The sequence below is a fragment of the Typopeltis vanoorti genome, chromosome 1 (assembly GCF_054136105.1).
Source record: "Typopeltis vanoorti isolate ZY-2024b chromosome 1, IOZ_Tvanoo_1.0, whole genome shotgun sequence".
Lineage (NCBI taxonomy): Eukaryota > Metazoa > Arthropoda > Arachnida > Uropygi > Thelyphonidae > Typopeltis > Typopeltis vanoorti.
This window is the reverse complement of record NC_143549.1, coordinates 135,595,638-135,617,027: the sequence shown is the minus strand read 5'-3', so window position 1 is coordinate 135,617,027 and position 21,390 is coordinate 135,595,638. Positions and strand designations below refer to the sequence as shown.

Below are 21,390 nucleotides of genomic sequence, written 5' to 3'. Positions count from 1 at the left end.
TTTGTTCGTGGAGTTGCTAACTGTAGTCAAGCCCTGGATAGCCAATGGTAGGGTAGCCAATGGTAGGCCGTATGTATGGCAGCAGGATTCGGCCCCTTGCCACACCTCTGGGAAAAGTCAAAAATGGTTGTCTGAAAATTTCTACAACTTCACCAGTCCAAATGTTTGGCCTCCAAACTCCCCAGACCTTAACCCCATGGATTATTTTGTATGGGGCGCAGTTGAAAAAGACACCAATCGCACTTCCAGTAATACAAAAGCCCAGTTAATGGATAAAATTAAAACAGTTTTTGCGGCCCTTCCCAGGGAGACTGTAGCATCAGCTTGTTCGAGGTTCCGAAGCAGAATTGAAGCTGTGATCGATGCTAATGGTGGTTATTTTGAGTAAATCTTGTTGATAGTATTGTAATTAACTCTGCCTGTAATGTTTTTTTGTCAATTCATTAAATTTAATAGATACAAAGAAGATTTTCTTTTTCCTTACGAAACTGTCAAATTTATCCCGAACACCCTGTACATCTATTTCTCTTCCCTTGGGGATTCCATTCCAGCACCTGTTTAACCTTGTGTTTTTTGGTTTTGTTAAGACATGTCATATATATTTCCATTTTCTATATTTATTATTGTACATAAATAGGAATAAATTACAAATATATGTAATTTATTCCTGTTTACTTTTGTTGTTGGCCATGTTTCTAACCCCTATAAGAGTAAAACATTTGACATTTGTGTTAAATAGTCCGATTTTTTTTATAAAGCTTATATCCTTTGATTTCCACAATTTTCCAAACATATTGAATGTTTTTTGTGCCCTCAGTATCGTAGGCTTTTATGTCTTCTGTTCTTAGTTGTTTATATATTATTAATCCTGGCACCATGTAAATGTACTTCTGTTATCCTATTACTCAACATCAGAATGGCAAATCACCTTCCCAATGTGGCCAAGATGAACGGTGGCTACTGTGAATGTATTCGTTTGTTTTAATATACAGGGAGGCCATAAATTAACTTTCCCTCTTTGGAGGTATCTGTAGCTAAAACTAATACACGGAATGAGACCACATTTTATATTGAGACTTTCGAAGGCATGGGGAGATGAATTCTGTGAAAAAAGATTTAGTACCAAAAATCGCCTATAGGGGAAATTTTGGCGATGGTGGAGCCGAAAGCAGTCAAATATTTTCAGTAAATGCAGGTAAAAAGGATTATGCAAATTCTACTGTGAGTACGTGACAGCAGAGCCACCAATTCCGCTTAAAAAGGGATTGGGAACATTCAAGGCAGTTTTTCGAATTACTGACGAATTGTGCTCAGTATGCAAAAGGGAACATAAAACGAGCTGTTATGAACATCCAATCCGACTCCATACACTCAGCTGTAGAACATGTCGCACACCAGATGCAATTTGTTGTACGCAAGAAAGGTCAACACATTGAAAATTGTGTATGTGGTCCAGGGGACCCTGATTCTGATGAATAAAACATTATTTCCTGTGAGTTCAATCACTACATTAATTTCTGTGTCTCTTGCAAGTTGCTGTTTTAGTTTAATTATTATTATTCTTATTCTCATTGTAAAGCGCCACATATCCAGCTGGAATGAGTGACACGGCTGTCACTTACACCGACAAAATGTTTTTATTTCATTTTATCTGCCTTTCATGTAATTATCCGGTTGTTTTCGGCTCTGCCAGCGCAAAAATTTCCCCCATCGACGACTTTTGGTACTAAATCTTTTTTTGGCGGAAATCATCTCCCCATGCCTTCGAAAGTCTCGATATAAAATTTGGTCTCATTTGGTTTATTGGTTTTAGCTACAGATGCTTCCAAAGAGAAAAAGTTATTTTATGGGCCACCCTGTCTGTACATTCAACTGTCAATTCTGAATTACATAACAGATGTTTCAATTGCATATAAAATTAATATATACATATAATCAGGACCGTTCTATGGGTTTGCACTGCCTGGGTTCAAAATTTTTGTCCCCCCCACCACTTCCACACACATTTCAATGTATTATTTATTCCCTATTTTTTATGAACGTGTTCAATTATAACGCCCAGGTTCATTGCACAAGGGTATGGAATGGGCCTGTATATTATATATATACATAAATATATATTCATCTTTTTTTTGACTGACTGAAACCGAGAAAATAGATAAGTTAATTTAATGAAGCACACGTTTTGTCAAAAATGACTTCTTCAGGTGTGGTAATACTTAAAGCAAATTAAAAAAAAAACCATAAAAACACTGTGCCATTATAATAACAGACTTGTAAACTGAAGTTAAGTTTGAATTGTTGTTATAGTCCGTTCTGTAGTTCTACTGTCGTGCAAATGCAAGCGTATGAATTCACACATATGCCAGTATCTAATGGCAGAACTATATGAGTCAGGTAGACTATAACTGAGGTTGCTGTTGATGTGAGAAGTGTCTAGGACAATTTCTTTCGATTCAACTATGCTCCGTTCCACTTCATTATGACAAATATAAACGTTTGATATTGCGTTCCAATCTACTCCATGTTGGCAGCCTTCTTCGTTTGTTCACTGAAAATAAGATGTAACTTGAGAGTGCACTTGCTCTGATTCTATTGTATGAAATGTCTCTCTGATGTTCCTCTAGCCATAGGAGGATTGACTTCTCAGTCTGGACATAGTATGGCCTCCCACAATCGCATATTATTTTATATACACCGGGAAATTGAAGATGGTTGTGGGCTTGATTTCGGTGACTTAGAACTGACCTTAGTTTTGGAAGAGTTGAAAAACACATTTTTTAATTAAATTTTTTCAAAATTCTTCCTAGTTTCCGGGAGAGCGAGCTGGTACGGTAAAGAAATATAACCCTTGGGGGTTGTAAGGGATGTCTGTGTTTTTTCGAGGGCACTGGTATAGTTGCCTCTTAATGTTTTTGGAAGAGTATCCATTATTTAAGAAAGTTTTTTCTAGATATTTTAGTTCTTCTTCATCGGACAATAACGAGCGAGCACGGTAAGCCAATGTGGAAATGACACCTAACTTTTGTGCGGGATAGTGATGTGAGGTATCTATCCATGTGTGTTGATTTCCTGAAGATCAAGATCCTTAAACAATCAGACATCTTAGTAAGCTTTGTGTCTAGAAATGAAAGGGAATAATTTTCTTCAATCTCGATGGTAAATAAATTTTATGTCTTGGTGGAAGTTGTTTAAATGATTTAGGAAGATGTGAAGATTCTCTACACCATGCTCCCAAATAAGAAATATATCATCCACATAGCAGAGCCATGTTCTAGGTTTTACTGTTGCTTTAGAGATGACTTTTTCCTCGAAATCCTTGAAGAAAATGTTGGCCAGTATTGGGGACAGTGGTCTATCCATAGCTAGTCCTTTGTTCTGTTTATAAATATTCTCTTCGAACTTAAAATACCTACATGCATCCTCACATCACTATCCCGCACGACAGTTAGGTATCATTTCCATATTGGCTCACCGTGCTCGCTCAGTATTGTCCGATGAAGAACTAAAAAATGAACTAAAATATCTAGAAAGAACATTCTTAAATAATGGATACTCTTCCAAAAACATTAAGAGGCAACTATACCAGTGCCCTCGAAAAAACACAGACATCCCTTACAACTCCCAAGGGTTATATTTCTTTACCGTACCAGCTCGCTCTCCTGGAAACTAGGAAGAATTTTGAAAAAATTTAATATAAAAACATGTTTTTCAACTCTTCCAAAACTAAGGTCAGTTCTAAGCCAACCAAAACAAGCTCATAACCATCTTCAGTTCCCCAGTGTATATAAAATAATATGTGATTGTGGGAGGCCATACTATGGCCAGACTGAGAAGTCAATCCTCCTACGGCTAGAGGAAACATCAGAGAGACATTTCATACAATAGAATCAGAGCAAGTGCACTCCCAAGTCACATCATATTTTCAGTGAACAAACGAAGAAGGCTGCCAACATGGAGTAGATTGGAACACAACATCAAACGTTTATATTTGTCATGATGAAGTGGAACGGAGCAGAGTTGAATCGAAAGAAATTGTCCTAGACCCTTCTCACATCAACAGCAGCCTCAGTTATAGTCATATCCCCCAGATGAACATATCCAATCACCGAGTCAATGTAACTAATGATCACATATATATATATATATATACAGGGTGTTCGGGATAAATTTGACATATTTATAATTAATTATATTTTTCCGTAAGTCACATGTATTAACACACACTTCTCTTCATTTAAAAGTTTGGACCCTTCTTCATTCATATACAAGATGTCAGAAAGGATGGATAGCTGGAACCCACCTGAATCATGGAAGAGAATAACTTGTATCATGATGATTCGTGCCTGCCATCAAAATAAGGATATTACGACTGCTGCCCAATGCTCCCTGAATACAGTAAAAACAATCAGGCATGAACTAGAGACTTGCAATGGTGACTACGAGGATGTAGCAAGAAGAAAGATCCATAGCAAACGATCTGATTGCATTCGTACAGCAGAATTCCTCGCAAATCTGCAGGAACAGGTGTTGAAGAACCCTGGCATTGGAATTCGGGCTTTGTTCGTGGAGTTGCTAACTGTAGTCAAGCCCTGGATAACAAGGGTAGCCAATGGTAGGCCGTATGTATGGCAGCAGGATTCGGCCCCTTGCCACACCTCTGGGAAAAGTCAAAAATGGTTGTCTGAAAATTTCTACAACTTCACCAGTCCAAATGTTTGGCCTCCAAACTCCCCAGACCTTAACCCCATGGATTATTTTGTATGGGGCGCAGTTGAAAAAGACACCAATCGCACTTCCAGTAATACAAAAGCCCAGTTAATGGATAAAATTAAAACAGTTTTTGCGGCCCTTCCCAGGGAGACTGTAGCATCAGCTTGTTCGAGGTTCCGAAGCAGGATTGAAGCTGTGATCGATGCTAATGGTGGTTATTTTGAGTAAATCTTGTTGATAGTATTGTAATTAACTCTGCCTGTAATGTTTTTTTGTCAATTCATTAAATTTAATAGATACAAAGAAGATTTTCTTTTTCCTTACGAAACTGTCAAATTTATCCTGAACACCCTGTATATATACAGAGAGAGAGAGCAAAATCCCTTTTTTACACTTTCCAGGGGACTGATGGAAAAAAGTGTAAATAGCAGGAAATGTAAAAAATATTTAAAAAAAGGCTAAAAGATGACTTACCGCTAGTATGTGACTCTACATACTAGATTACAAAATTTAATAAAATTTAATAATTTGGATATGGTTTCAGGAGTAACATGCAACCATGCTTTGGCCACATAATGCATGGCATCAAGGATTGATATGGTCATTTGTTTTGGGTCCGTACCATTATCATGCATAAACACAGCTGTTTCAACAAGCATATTTCTATATTTCCATTTAAATGCATGGATGATGCCTAGATCTAATGGCTGAAGCTCACTTGTACAATTTAAGGGGAAAGAACACTAATCAAATGTTTCTGAGCTGCAGACCTTCAGGGTGTGCAGGACATTTGTCTAGCAGTAGTATTTTGTGGTGATTTGCCCCCATTTTAGCATTCAGAGAATGCATGGTGGATGTGAAGATGCTGCTGGTCATCCATGCTATGCTGTTGGCATCATACTTAGTAGGCAGATTTTTCATGTTCTTAAAACACCTTGGCTTTTTAAATTTACCAATTACCAATGGAGATAATATTTCTGATCCATCAGCATTGACCATGAGCAAAACAGTTACCCTCTGCTTGCTGAGTTTTCCACTGTGACACTTCTCTCCTTTAAAACACAATGTTTTACTTGGCAGAATGTTATAAAAGAGCTCAGTTTCGTCAACACTGAAAATATTTTTCAGTTCATAGTCCTGAATAATAGTCTTTAGTTCATGTTTCCACTGGTTTACAGTGTCCCCTGCAACACTATTACTTTCTCCACACACTTGATTATACACAATATTGTGACAAGTCTCGAAACGATCAATCCATCTATCTGACGCAGTAAAACCGTTTATCCTCAAGCTCACAGCAAATTCAAAGGCTTCTGTTCGGAGTATAGTACCATCGACTGGAATACCAGACACTCTTGTAGAAACAAACTACCCTGCCACAAGTTTATCCAATTCATTGTATGTCGATGTCCGGATATATTTTCGTTTTTTTGCCATAGTGCCAGATTGCTTTGAATTGAGTTCAATGCTTGACCCTGACTATCGTGTTCAAAGTGGACATGGAGAGTCCAAGATCTTTTACCAACTGCACACATGTTCCGGCTTACCAATCTACACGTCGCAGAATTGCCATCTTTTCTTCTACTGAAATACATTTTCTGCCTTTTTTTTCTCCATGTTAATAACATGGATCATCCACCACCGCAGCTTGAAATCAACTATCACACGCTAAATTATGTAGCAGAAATTCTGCAATATACCACGTGCTTCTGAATTGCGACTACGAACACCAACACAGCAAGCTAATGAAGCAATATTTCATGAACTGTGGTTTATTATTCAATGATATCTAATATTCACGAGTAACAACTGTTACTTGGTAGAAGTGTAAATGTGATTTCACAATCTGTGTATGATCCTTGTTCACTATTTCAATACAGCACTGTGAATGTAAAATCACATCACAACACGTTATGGGTGCCACAAGCTACTGACAGTTTAAAATTACGGATATGAAACTTCACGGTGTCAATTCGTACTGTGATTGAAAAATCACAGTATCGCTCATCACTACATCACTGCTGCAAGAGTGAAAGCCACCATGATGGTGGAAACGAAACTACAGCCAAAAGCAACACCATCTGGGAACAGAAATGCGCAGATTTCTGCAGAAATTGATTTGAATGAGAGGAAATCGATTCAAAAATCAGTGTTGCTGCCTGAGAAAAAAACGCAAATCACGGGAAATAACGTCCACATCAAGTTGTTAATGGTGGGAAAACAATATATCATAAGAATAGGCCTTAAGACAGGACCAACGGAAAATTACACAAATGGCAGGAAAACATAAATTGCAGGAACGTAAAAATGGGGTTTTACTGTATATATATATATATATATATATATATATATAAAATCATAAACTGATACAATTAAAACAATTCTTTGATTTGGACATACAAAATGTAAGCTCTGCAGGATTATACCTCATTAAATAAAAGCTATTTTGCAAATATCAATATAAGGTTGGATAATTGAAGATCACTAACTATGGTGATAGTTAGTGATCTTCAATTATCTTCTGGAGCTGCACTATTCAACCATACATTCACTTAACTTATCCTCAGCTAACTGATCAGCAAATCAATTCCGACTGCAATCATATAACTGATATCATTGTATTTGAAAAGTGAAGTATGGAGGAAATTTAATGAAAGTTACAATAGTTCACAGGTAAAGTACAACATACAGCTTTCCCTGTCAACTCCAACCTTCTTGTGACATGGCTCAATTTCACAAAATGTGAATTCAGTGAGTATTTACTGCATATGCAGATCCAAGCAAGAACAACTTCCTCTCTTCTGTTTTCGATGTTGACAACACTGCCAATGCTTAATTTCAGTTTAATCTCGAGTAATTTGATTGTCAATACTTCCTGGCATGATGACTACCACTGGGTAATTAGCTTTGATTTTATAAACGGTGTAGCGCACATATGGTACTGACAAACAGTATGTAAAAAAGTATGAGTTGATCTAGCAGCTGCAGCCTCATTACCCTCGATTCCAAAGTGGCTGGGAATTCAGCACAACTGAACATCAAAATTAAGTGGCTTCATTTTATGCACTAGATGTGGATTGTACACAGGAAAGGAGATGGCTTGTAAAAATCTCAATGAGTCTGTATAAATCATACACTTTTGAAAGCATATACTTTTTCTATCCTTGTAGACAACTTCAACGAATGATTTCCTGGCTAAATTGATGAATATATTTTTCATATTTTTCTGCTGAGTCTCCAGGATTTGGTTCTTGTTTTCAAAATCTCTCTTTGAGATCTCCTGGTAAGGCTTGATCTCTCAAGGAGAGATCTGATTTATTTAACATCAATGCTTTGCCATCCAGAAATCCCTTTTCAGTTCCAATGCAAACTTCTCATTTAAGATTTTTATTCTCTCAAAATCAAAAAAAATCAAATCAGCTAATGCCTTTTATTCTCTTATAGAGATAGGTGAGGCTGTTTTAGCCCTATCTAGAGACTGAGTGGGCAGTTCAATCTCCACTGGTAGTTAATCAGAAATAGCTGGCTCAAGACAATCAATAATTATAAGCACCATCTTATGAAAGACATTGTATAAATACAAAACAAAGTAACTACAAGGAATAGTATTCTTCAGAAACTATCTCGCACTACCTGGGAAACACAAGCTCAAACAATAAAGACCACTGCCTTGGCTCTATATTACTTGGCTGCAGAATATGTGTGCCCTGTGTGGTATAGGTTCTGCCACGCTAAGCAGGTGGATGTTGCCTTAAATGAAACATGTAGACTCATTACTAGTTGCTTGAGACCTACACCTCATGAAAAAATCTATTGTTTAGCTGGTACAGCACCTCTAGATATTAGACGCAAGATGGCAGCTAGAAATGAGAGGCTGAAGGCATCCGTGTCTACATACAATCTCCTATTTGAATATCAACCTATCCATCAACGGTTAAAATCCAGGAAAAGTTTTCTTCATACCACTGAAAGCCAAGCCTGACTGATCTACTCCAAAATTCAAGACTAGCCTCATGGAAGACAAGAAATAATCACCTTACAGATTGGGTTGTACCATCTGAAAGTCTTCCACCAGGCCACAGAGAAAACTGGACTATCTGGAAAGCTTTAAATATCTAAGGAAGATCTAAGGATAATTTAAAAAAGTGGGGACTCTCATGTGAATCATCCCTATGTGAATGTGGGAAGGAGTAAACCATGGCTCACCTCTTGAACTGTAGGTTATGTCCATTTAGTTGTACAATGGACGATTTGATTAAGGAGACACCTAATGCTTGTGATCTGACCAAATTCTGGGGAGCAAAAATTTGATGGACCTTCTAGTGTACTTAGTGTATTTATGATGTAAATTGTGTTGTTTTTCTTTTCTTTTTAATTCCAATATATAATCAATTATGTTTTGCAAATTTATGGGTATTTGAACTATGTTGCTTCTGACACGAATAAAGTAAACCACCATGTGATGATGAGAGTGGCAAACAAGTGATGCCATCTCATGGTCCCTAACCATAACAGGATATGTTATTGTCTGAAATAGTGTAAGTTCTACGGTTTATTTATTATTATTTTTTTTGTGAGTTTATGGGACTTAAAACCCACTTGCCCATGCCAGAGAGTGACTAACTCAGGAACCAGTTGAACAAAGGTTTAGAAAAGTTCCTCTAGTTAGCAACTAGACTTGAACTTAAGTCTTTCTTCAGGCAGCCTAGCATAGAGGATGCAAACCACTTCCAGTAAGCTATATAAGCCTTTCTTTATATCTATAAATCCCAAATCCATACTGATACAGAATCCTGTTCTCATGTCTAGGTGAGGTATACTAAAACTACAGTCAAACTTTCTTTCAAGAGCATGGAAATAATGAGATTGTGGCTGTAATGAGCAAAAAAGCCATAATGATTTTAATTTAGACATATTCCCATACAACTGCTCACTTTTATAACAAGCATACTACATGGATATACCACATGAATTTTGGTAACTATGCAAAAAGTTCTTGGAATAGGCAAAAATGAAAAGAGTGACTTTTTCCCCATACAAAAGACTCAACCAGCAACATGTCTAATCATGATGAGTTTGAAGTTATTTACACTACTTGCATTCATAATGCACTCTGGCAATGCATTCCAATCACTAACTCTCCAAGCAAAACCTACTCCTCACAACCTTCACCACATCTTTACACAACTTCCAGGGATGGGCTCTCTTTCTTCCCATCTTAACATCCACTTTTTTTTTTATAATTCCTTCTGTATTAATCTGATAAAATCACTTAACAAACTTGAAGGTCACTATCATATCTCCTACTTTCCTGTTATCCACCAACCTCTGTAATCCACATTACCTCAAATGCTCTTCATAATCAACACTCCAGAGTCCTGATGTCACTTTGGTCATTCGTCTTTGGACCCTTTCTAGTGTTTCCATATCACAATGAAAACCAGGTGACTAAATCTAAGCACAATAGCCAATATGTGGTCAATATAAAATCTTTGCCAATATGATGACATATTGGCAAAGATTTTATAGAGACAACCTCCTTATCCCTACATGTCAATGTACTTTTCATCATAGCAGGAATATGATGTGCAGTCTTTGCAACACTTGGGATTTGCCATCAGAACTTCAGTTCACTGTCTACATCACTCCAAGATCCTGAATCTCATCCACTTCCTGAAGTACAGCTCCACCAATACAGTATGAAGTCTTATAGCTCTGTATCCCAAAGTGTAACACTTTGCATTTATTAATATTAAAGCTGCAAATGCAAGCTAAAAGTCTATTCAAATCTTCCTGTAGAGAATTAACATCAGTACTATTTCTGTATGTTCCACCTAACTTTGCATCATCAGCAAAATTTGAAGATCTCCAGTTGATTCACATGAAATAGAAAGGGGTTGCCCAAAAATAACCACAATTATTTTTTTAAAAAGATTTTTATTAAAGTTTATAATATCATATTCTAGTCTCCTTCAAAGTACTCTCCATGTGAGTCAATGCACTTGTCCACCCAATGTTTTTCCTACTGCTGGAAACAATTCTGGCACTGTTCAACTGGAATACTGTTTATGGCCTCCAGCAAATTATCTTTCACTTTGTCCACATCAACAAATCACTGTCTTTCCACAGTTTTCTTTATCTGTGGGAATAAAAAAGTCACATGGAGAGATCAGGCGAGTAGGGAGAATGGGGAAGGAACAACTGCCATGTTGTTTTTTTGTCAAGAACTGTTGGACAGACAAGGCTGTGTGGACTGTGGCATTGTTGTGGTGTCAACCAATCTCCACTACTCCACATTTCTGACCATTTTCATTGCATACTATGTCACGCAGTATTCTCAAAACGCTGACATAAAAATGTTGGTTCACTGTCTGTCGAGGAGGAACAAATTCTTTGTGTACAATTCCATTCACATCAAAAAAACAAATCAACATTGTCTGTACGTTTAGTTGAATTTGACATGCCTGCTTGGGTCTCAGTGAATTTACATGTTTTGTTTCTGGATTATAACCATAGTACCAAATTCTGTTATAATTGGTTATAATCCAAATTGGTTATATATAAATTTATATATATATATATATATATAAATTGGTTATAATCCAAATTCTGGATTATAACCATCCACAGCCACAACTTTTGAAAGTTCCGATCATTAAGAACTTGCTGCCTCATATTGCAGCAAAATTTCACAATGTTTTTTTTTTTAAATCCTCTGTGAGCAAACAAAGCACAAATTCAGCAGACACGTTTCCTTTGCAAATCTTCTGTTTAAAATGGTACAAACTCCATGACAAATTTGTCTCTTCAGAAACTTGCTCGATGGTCTTTTGATAATCTTCAGTGATGACTGCCTGGTAAATTTTTAATGTTTTAATAATTTCTGCTTGTTGAAGGTCAGCCAGACTGTGCTTGCTCTTCAACTTGAAATGTCCATTTTTTTAAAGAGAAACACCACTCACAGACCATCTGCATTTTAACTAAAGCGTCGCCTTTAAAGGCTTGCTGAAGCATAACAAGTTTCAGCTGCAGTTTTATCCAAAAGATAACAAAATTTCACACACACACACACACACTCTGTTCCTTGTGGTCAGCCAACACAAAATTGCCAAACTTGCTTGTAAGCACTAACAAAAAGCAGCCAGAACAACGAACTAGTTCACACAGGATGATGCCACTTGACAGAATGGTGCAGAAAACTGCACACTCACGATGCCTAGCAGCAGCATCCATAATTAGAAAACATGCACACACCAAGTTCAGATTCTGTTTATTTTTGGGTACCCCTCGCATTATTAACAAATAAGTTAAACAATACAGACCCAAGAACAAAACCATGAGGCACGCCATTGGTCACCTTCCTTTTCTGAAAACCTGCTCCATCATACATGACCTGCTGATATCGTTCAGAGAGCCAATCTCCAATCCATATAATCAATATTCTGATTCAATAAAAAGAAAGAACTTCAAAACTTAAAAACAAACTCTTGCTACCTCCAGGTTTGTGTGCAATCAGATAATGAGATAACCAAATTAATTTTGTAGAAATTTTATTTAGTGATCTCATCATTTGATTGCACAGTGTATTCAGTACATCCACCTATCAGGACAATTTTTTCATAGGCCTCTATCAAAATCATCTTGATTTTGAAAAAACTGGAAACTCGCTGAACAAATGTTAGACCTTGATGGAGACTATGTTGAGAAATAAAGGTGATTTTCCAAAAAAAAAAAGTGTTTAACTTATTTTTTTAGCAAACTTTTCAAATAACCCTCGTATGCCATATAATAATAATAGCAAATTAGAGAGTAAAAAATAAATGAACAAAATGCTTATAAAAATACATTTATATACAGGAATAAGACATTCAAATATCAAATCAGCAGATCTTTAATTTAATCTGTACTTATTTCCCCCCCCCCCCACAATCTACTCCATTTTCTAGAGTAAATAGCATTCTGATAACAAAAAGTAATAAAATAATACAAACACTGAGGGTTAAATAACCCTGTATGTTTTAAAATTAGACACTAATAATTTACTCAAGGAAAAAGTACAATATGAACAGGAATTATATAAAGCACTGAAATTCTTGTGTCCAAACCTGTAAAAATTGTGGAAGCTGCAGAACTTGTGACAATAGAGGCAAGTATGAAAATAAGCATCTATGAATCAAACAGCATGTTCAACATGTTATTTGCATCCCATCCTTACCACTCCTCAGCACAGTTTCATTTAGTCTCATGCAAGTTCCTTCAGCATGAAGTTTGTTCATACTAAGTTGACAAAATGTGATAATTAAATTCTTTGTTGGTCTTTGTTTATTGAAAAGAAAATGACTGTTTTCACTGTGTTATCACAAATTGTCAACTGTTAGTCAACCATATTCCACTATATATATAAATGAAACACAAAAATTCAGACTTGTGAATTCAGCACAGGGGCTACAAGGTAGAGTACAAAATGGAGGAAAAAAACATTTGGAATACCCAAAGCAGGTAGCCAGCATTAAAAAAAAACAAAGTGTCTGAAAATGCAAATAAGAAATCAACAAGTAAGCACATCATGACAATGAAAATGGTAGAAATTGGAAAATCAGGAAATAAGGTGAGATTAATTTTAAAATTGTCTGAAATTGTTCAAATTCAGTGGAGTATCTGTCAAATTTCTGAAAAGGGTCACAATGTTTTCTATAGATGGGAAATCAGTAAAGGAAAAAAAAAATTTTCTTATTCTGCCACTTATCCTTTAGATGAGGGAAGGGAAAGAAAAAGAAAAAAAAAAACCACGGGGGGAGGGGGGGTAAAGCTGCATAGTTTTTGATTATGATGAAGGGGGGGATCTAAATCTAAAGGATAAATGGCAGAACAAGAAAAAAAAAGTTTTTCTTTACTTTTCTTATTTCCCATCTATAGAAAATATTTCCTGATTAATTTTAAAAACTCTCTGAAATTGTACAAATTCAGTGGAGGATCTGTCAAATTTCTAAAAAGGGTCACACATTTACAGGATGCCAGGAAACGTTTTCTATAGATTGGAAATAGAAAAGTAAAGAAAACAAAATTTTTTTTTCTTATTTTGCCACTTATCCTTTAGATGAGAAAAAAAAATGTTATATCTAAAACGATACAGCAACAGAATAACCCCACTTTCACCACAATCAAAACTATGCAGCTTTAGCAGTTACCCCCACTCCCCATTTTTTTTTTTTAATTTGGAACAATCTTTCTTCAGTATTGTTGGTATTGTCATCACATTACTTTTTTTTTAATGTTTTCTAATTTATCTATAAAAGTTCAACAACCTTTCTAACAATTATATAGGTACTTTATCTTCAAGAACAAATGCAATCACTGTCATAGCTACAAGATCTGTAGCCAGTTAATTCCACCATTGCAGTCTTCATCAGTTTTATATGTACAGTCAGTCCTGAACTGATGATCAGAGGGTATTTTCATTTTAGTACTAATCTACCTACATATACAAATGCTGTTTATTATTAGTTAGTTTAAATATACCAACCAAATAAAAAATTTCCCTTAATTATTAATTTATATGTCCTGAAACAAATCCCCCTCCCTCCCCTCATGGACATAGCTTTTGTTTTAATGGAAGCATATGATGATTCATGGCATACCCACTACAAGGTCAAGCACAGACAAGATTTGTCCCTGCTTGAAGTAAACATGCTAAACTTATATTATTTTGGACTCTGGATCAGTGGCGGCCAATGAAAATTTTAAGTGAGGGGTGCTGCATTTACAAAATAAAAAAATAATTCATTTTTTCCTAATCAGTAACCAATTTATTAATAAGTAAATTTACATATTCGAGAATATGTAAATTTAAATACTTTGAGAATTTTGAGACTCACTGATATTCGTTTGCACTTGTCACTGCACGTAAGTGCAAACGAATACCAGCGAGTCTAGCTGTAACTGACTGAACATGATAATTCCAATACTGCGTTAGATCACAGTGCACTTGTTTCGTAATCTAAAGCGTTAATTGAGCAATTCCAATTATTAACTATTCAATCAATGTCGAAACATAAGCTGTAACCTTTAACATGTTGTATTGCATTTATATAATGTTGTAAGCATTGTTATTATTTATAAACACAAACCAAATTTAATTTTTTTGTTTTTTCCTTGGGAGGTGCTACAGTGTCACAGTGCTTATGTACAAGCTGCCACTGCTCTGGATACATGGTCATAAAGCCTTATGATAACCACTCCATCCACTGCATAACAACATCTTTTCATTTATGGCAGCGATTATTGATTTTTGAAAATGACCATCACGTAAAAAGTGATTCATTCTTCTAGTGTGGAAAAGAAAGATACCCTTGAATTAGGAATGAAATGGAACTTCTTCATAATACAAGGACTGTTTGCATACACACACACTCACACATTTGATGCAATTGATTTACATATATGACATTAAAAGTAAAAACTTAAATTACTAGAAACTTAAGAAAACATGAAAAAATTTAAACTCCTGACATGCAAGTTTAATTGGAGCAGGTGCTTAATTAGGCCAAATGTCTGTGTATGTGTATACAGTGGGTGATTGGTTAATGAACAGTTCGAACTGCAAACAAATCGGACAACAAACACCTTCGCGAAAGATTTTTATGTTCGGACAACAAACACATGTTCGGATAACGAACACCTCACAGAACAAACACAATAAGAAGCGACTCTGTATGTAAGATTTGTAGAACTGTATTTTACTGCCATCTATGAATGGTTTCTGGAACGAGACTTTGACAATTGTATTCATAACCTTTTTGTACACTAGTTGATTTCTGTTCTCTGAATTTTTGTAAGTGCTTTTCTGAACTTTTTATTTAAAAAAAAAAACAAACTGATAATATTATGGGGCCTAAAAAGAGTGGAGTGTCAAGAACTGTGCTCACCATAGAAACTAAGCAAGAGATAAAATAGCCAAGGTAGAGAGTGGGCAGAAGATGTCTCATGTTGCTGGGCAGTATGGCTTGAACAGGTCTACAGTAGGCACAATCTTAGCTAAGAAAGATATAATCAAGAAGACTCAAGCAGCTAAAGGAGTAACGAAAATCACATCTGAGAAACAAAGATGTGCCATCCATGAAAAAATGGAGAGATTGCTTTTAGTTTGGACAAAAGAAAGGGAAATGAAAAGAGATGTAACTAGTATGACTATCATTCAAGAGAAGGCTAGAGAAATTTTTGAAGAACTGAAGAAACAAACTCCACATTCATCACATGAGGAGATGCAATTCAAGACTACCACTGGATGGTTTGCAAAGTTTAGAAGGAGATCTGGCATTAAACATGTGATAATGCATGGTGAGTCTGCTAGTGCAGATAAAGAAGAAGCTGAGAAGTTCTGTCTCAAATTTCAAGAATTCATTAAAAAAAGAAGGATATTGTCCACAACAAATTTTCAATTGTGATGAAACTAGTTTATTTTGGAAGCGCATGCCGAACCGTACCTACATCACGAAAGATGACAAAAATATTCCTGGGCATAAACCCATGGAAGACTGATTGATGTTACTTTTAGGAGCTAACGATAGTGGTGATATGAAGCTTAAACCGCTTCTTGTATATCACTCTGAGAACCCTAGAGCATTCAACAAAAATTCCATAATGAAAGAAAGACTGCCAGTGATGTGAAGATCGAATGAAAGGGCATCGGTCATGCAGCTTCTTTTCAAAGAATGACTGTTTAAAGTTTGTGCCCCAAGCATCAAGGATTACCAGCAGACCAATGAATTGCCATTGAAAGCACTGTTGCTATTGGACAATGAACCAGGACACCCAAAAGACCTTGAAGATAATTTGCTGGAAGACTTTCCCTGGCTGACAGTTCAGTTTCTGCCTCCAAATACCACTTCGTTGATTCAGCCAATCAATCAGGAGGTTATTGCAGGTTACGAGAAATTGTACACTTGCGTGCTGTTCTGTCGGTGTTTCCGCCAGTTCTCCTCAACGATGACAATAAAAAATTTTTGGAAAGAAAAATTTGATATTCTTGAAGCTATTTGGCTCATTCAAAAGGCGTGGTCAGAAGTCACTCAATGACAGTTGAATTCTGCTTGGTGAAAGCTGTGTCCATCCTGCATTCAGGGAGATGGAGATGATGTCCTTGAAATTATGGATGAAATTGTGACAACTGCCAGAGATCTGGAATTGGAGGTGAATGAAGATGACATTGAAGAGCTCATAATGAAACATGAAAATGATCTGACGACAGAAGAACTCTTGAATGAAGAACACCAAGAAGCTCAGCAAGATGTGTTTTCTTCTGAAAAAGAGGAAGACGAAAGCCGACATCTGCAATTAAAGATCTTTTGAAGAAGTGGGAGGATGTCAGAACAACGGTCTTAGAATGGCGCCCAAACCAAGTTGAGGTCAATAGGCTTGGGGATCTCTACAACCACAATGCTATTAATCACTTCCAAAAAATCCTGAAGAAGAGAGAAAAGCAATAGACATTAGACAGATTCTTTAACGCCCCACAAACTGGAAAAAAAAAACATGACTGACGAAAATGCAAGACTGTGTGTGTGTGTGTATGTATGTATTATTGTTATTATAAATAAACATAGTAAGAAATTATATAATTTATTTTTTATTTTTTTGGGTCTCCAGAACGAATTAATCAAATGGTAAATCGATGATCGGTTAACCAACAATTTGTTCGTTTTATGTTCGTTAACCAATCATTTTCTGTATATATATATATATATATATATATATATATATAACTTAAATGACTAAAAGCAGAGAAATGACAATAAACTACTATTTATTACATGAATGCATAATTAGTTTCATCTTCTAAGAAGACTTCAAAGGGTACATAACATGAAAAGAAAAATACAAGAAAAGATACATTACAAGAGAACAACAGCTATAAATTAACTTGTTAACTTGCAAAGGATTGCTGACACTTGAAGGGATTCTGTATACCATAGTACTGTTGAGCATGTTCACACAGGCATGATCTCAGGTGGATAACTGAAGAGTAACAATCAAAGAGGTTATAGCTTAGGTTACTATTAAGGTGGACCAGATGGAGCATAATTTCTGTCAATTCAATAATTCAACACTCTCAAGTGTTTTCCGATTTGTTCTGGACAACTGGGTGAGTGATAGAATCTTCATCATTAGGTTTAGCAGAATTAAGAACATGATTAGACAGAGGGATGGCTCTAGTTCTGTCATAGGTAATGTCACTTGCATGCTCCTAAATGTGTGGCTCAATGATTTCTCTGTCTGGCCAAAATAGAGTACATTGCAGTTACACCAAAAATGGTAAACTCCTGGATACTTCAAATTGTCATGTTTAGGTTTAGCTGTACCACACAAGGAAAAGAGGCTGATTAGAGGAATGAAAGAGTTTATACCTTTTGAGAATTTTAGCTAACTTTGGTGAAATGGTAATGATAACTATTCTTCTCACTGAAAAAGAAGAGATCACCAAAGAACAAGTTTCTTCTTACAATCTTTCAGAAGAACAGCTATTGTAAAGAGACTATTAATGAGTTGCTATTTAATCCACCCACTAACGGTATTGAAGATAATGAGGTAAAAGGTTTTATATCTCTTGTGTGTTAACTCTGTTTCAAAGTTAGCTAAAAGTCTCAAAAAGTATAAACAGATTTCACTCCTCTAACCAACCTCTGTTCCTTACATGGTACAGCTAAACCTAAATGTGACAATTTAAAATATCCAGGAGTTTACCATCTTTGGTGTAGCTGCAGTGTGCTCTATTTTGGTCAAACAGACAATCTATTGAGCTGCACATTTAGGAGCATGCAAGAAACATCACCTATGACAGAATTAGAGCCATTCCTCTGTCTAATGATGTCCTTAATTCAGCTAAACCTAATGATGAAGATTTTATCACTCACCCAGTTGTCCGGAACAAATCAGAAAACATTTTTAGATGCTATGATGAGCTCGAGAGAAGAATTATTGAATTGACAGAAATTATGCTCCATTTGGTCCACCTTTAATACTAACCTAAGCTATAACCTCTCTGATTGTTACTCTTCAGTTATCCATCTTTGGTATACGTGAGATCAGGCCTGTGTGAACATGCTCAACAATATTATGGTATCCAAAATGCCTTCAAATGTCAGCAATCTGTTTGCAACTTAATTTATAGCTGTTGTTCTCTTGTAACGTATCTGTTTTGTATTTTTATTTTAATGTTATGCACCTGTGAAGTCTTCTCAGAAGAGGAAACTAGTTGTGCCTTCATATAATAAATAATTTCATTGTCATTTCTCTACTTTCAATCATTTAAGTTTTTTCTATATATATTATTATACAGGCACCTCCATGAAGTACAAAGACTCATCGTGAGAGACCCGATCTATCCATACAATCTATTATACCTCTCTTTGAACTCATTAACAGACAAAGCAACCCATTCCACTCATTTACAACTCTTCAAGCAAAAAATGTAGTCCTCACACCCCTACTGACCACACATTTATTCAACTTCCAGGGATGACCCCCCCCCTTTTTCTCCTATCAACCAACTTCTGGATCCACTCACCTTCAATCTATCCTCATATTGAAGACATAAAACATTCCACAGGCCACTCACCGTCTTGGTCACTCGCCTCTGAATCCTCTCCAACACTTCCTCATCTCCAAGAAACCCAAGGGACCAGACTTGAGCACAGTAATCCAGATATGAGTGTATCAAGGCCTTATAAAGAGGAATTACAACTTCCTTATTTCCACTTAATGTGTGTTCTTATTTCTACTTAATGTGTTCTTCACTAGCCAAGTAATCTTATGGGCTAATTTAGCAACCTTAGCAATATGTCCACTACTCTTTGTCTACCACCAACCCTAAATCTCTAGCTTCATCTATTTCCTGGAGTACAGTGCGATTAATGTGATATGCAGCTTGTAATCTATTTATCCCAAAATGCATAACTTTACATTTCTCGACACTAACTGATCCATTAACGTTTGTCCATATTGGCAATGTATTTAAATCTTCCTGCAAGTTCTCCACATCGCCTTAATTAACTATTACTCTACCTAATTTCGCATCATCACCAAACAACTGAATATTTCCTTTCAGGTTATTTCCTATATCATTTATGTACAATTAAACAATAATGGTCCCAGCACTGAACTGTGTGGCACACCTAGTCACCTGTTTTTGCCTCAATTCTGCCCCTCCATATATCACTTTTGGATATCTGTCCAGGACCCACCATCTTATACACATAACAATGCCATATCCATTCCCATTTGTTTTAATTTGCATAACAGAGCTCCATGTGATATTATGTCAAATGCCTTTGCAAAATCATCATGTAGCCATTTCCTTTATCCAACTCAACTGTTACTCTATTATAAAAAGTTAGCAAATTAAAGGCACGACCAACCCTTCACAAGCCATGTTGACCCTGATACAGTATCATATTTTTATCTCTCTATTAAAGAAATCTCTTTTTTCACCAATTTTTCTAGTACTTTTACCACCACACCTGAGATACTGATTGGTCTATAATTTGCTACTGCAGTCTTAGAGCCTCTCTTATGCAAGGGAATTATTATTATTCCCTCTCTTTCCACTCCCTTAGAACTCTACCAGAGCTGAGACTTAAATTAAAGATACTAGTCAAAGGCATTTCCCGTTCCCTTGCACATTCTTGCAAAACCCTAGCTGATATCCCATCTAATCCCACAGCTGTATTTACATTGAGATTCTGCAATAACCTAAGAACCTCCAATTCATCCACCTCTGTTCTCACATTAGTGTCCATCACATATGCTAAAGCAGTAACCTCACTAGGAAGATATATGCTTGTAAAGTGGTCACTCAGTAAATCAACTATTTTATCTGCTTCTGTCTCCTCGTGACCATCTTCACTCATTGAGGTTAATCTTCCATAGTTATTCTTTCTCTTACTTGCCAAATAACGAAAGAACTCTTTGGGATTGCCTTTGGTCTGCTTGGCTATATTCTTCTTATAATCTGATTTTGCCTTCCATCATGCTGGTCACCTCTCTCTTACCTGAGCCATGTACTGTTCATGAGTCTGCTGGTCAGTCACATTTCTCTTTATATAACCTCCACTTTATATATACACACACACACACATATAATGTGTGTAGATATATATGTGTGTGTGTGTGTGTACACACAGTGGATTCTGGTTAATTGCTACATCACGAATAGCATAATTTGGCCAAATTAAGTGGCTGCCCAATTAAATGAACTTGCATGTCAGAAGTTTAAAGTAGGACATGAAATAGCATGGGCTTTTTTTTTTTTTTTTTATTGTCTGAGTGAAAACAAAATCAGTGCAGGTATTTAGTATAGACATAATATTGCCTTCCTGCATGAGACAGGGTCATGACTCAGTAATAAATTTTATAGTTCCTGGGTAGTCACTCATTCAGGTTCAAAAATATCATCCTATTACTTTCTTTTTCTTCTAATGCCCACTAATGTTTTGCTTCAAATTCCTCCTCAAAATCTTCATTAAAAACTATGAAATGTTTCAGTTTCTGATGTGGTTCACATCTAACAGGATGTAATTTTGACTATTGGCCATATCCAGCATATCCATGATTGAATGTTTAAAACCACAGTGAAGAAAGCAGTTCTGAATGGTCTTGTCACTTATTTCTCAATGGCCATAG

The 21,390-nt window shown here is 36.1% G+C and overlaps 1 protein-coding gene across 1 annotated transcript in view; it reads right to left on the bottom strand.

Moving 5' to 3' along the window:
• The window catches only part of LOC150110456 (dipeptidyl peptidase 9), a 441,463-nt gene that overhangs the window by 296,488 nt on the left and 123,585 nt on the right, over positions 1 to 21,390 (bottom strand). The window lies entirely within an intron of this gene.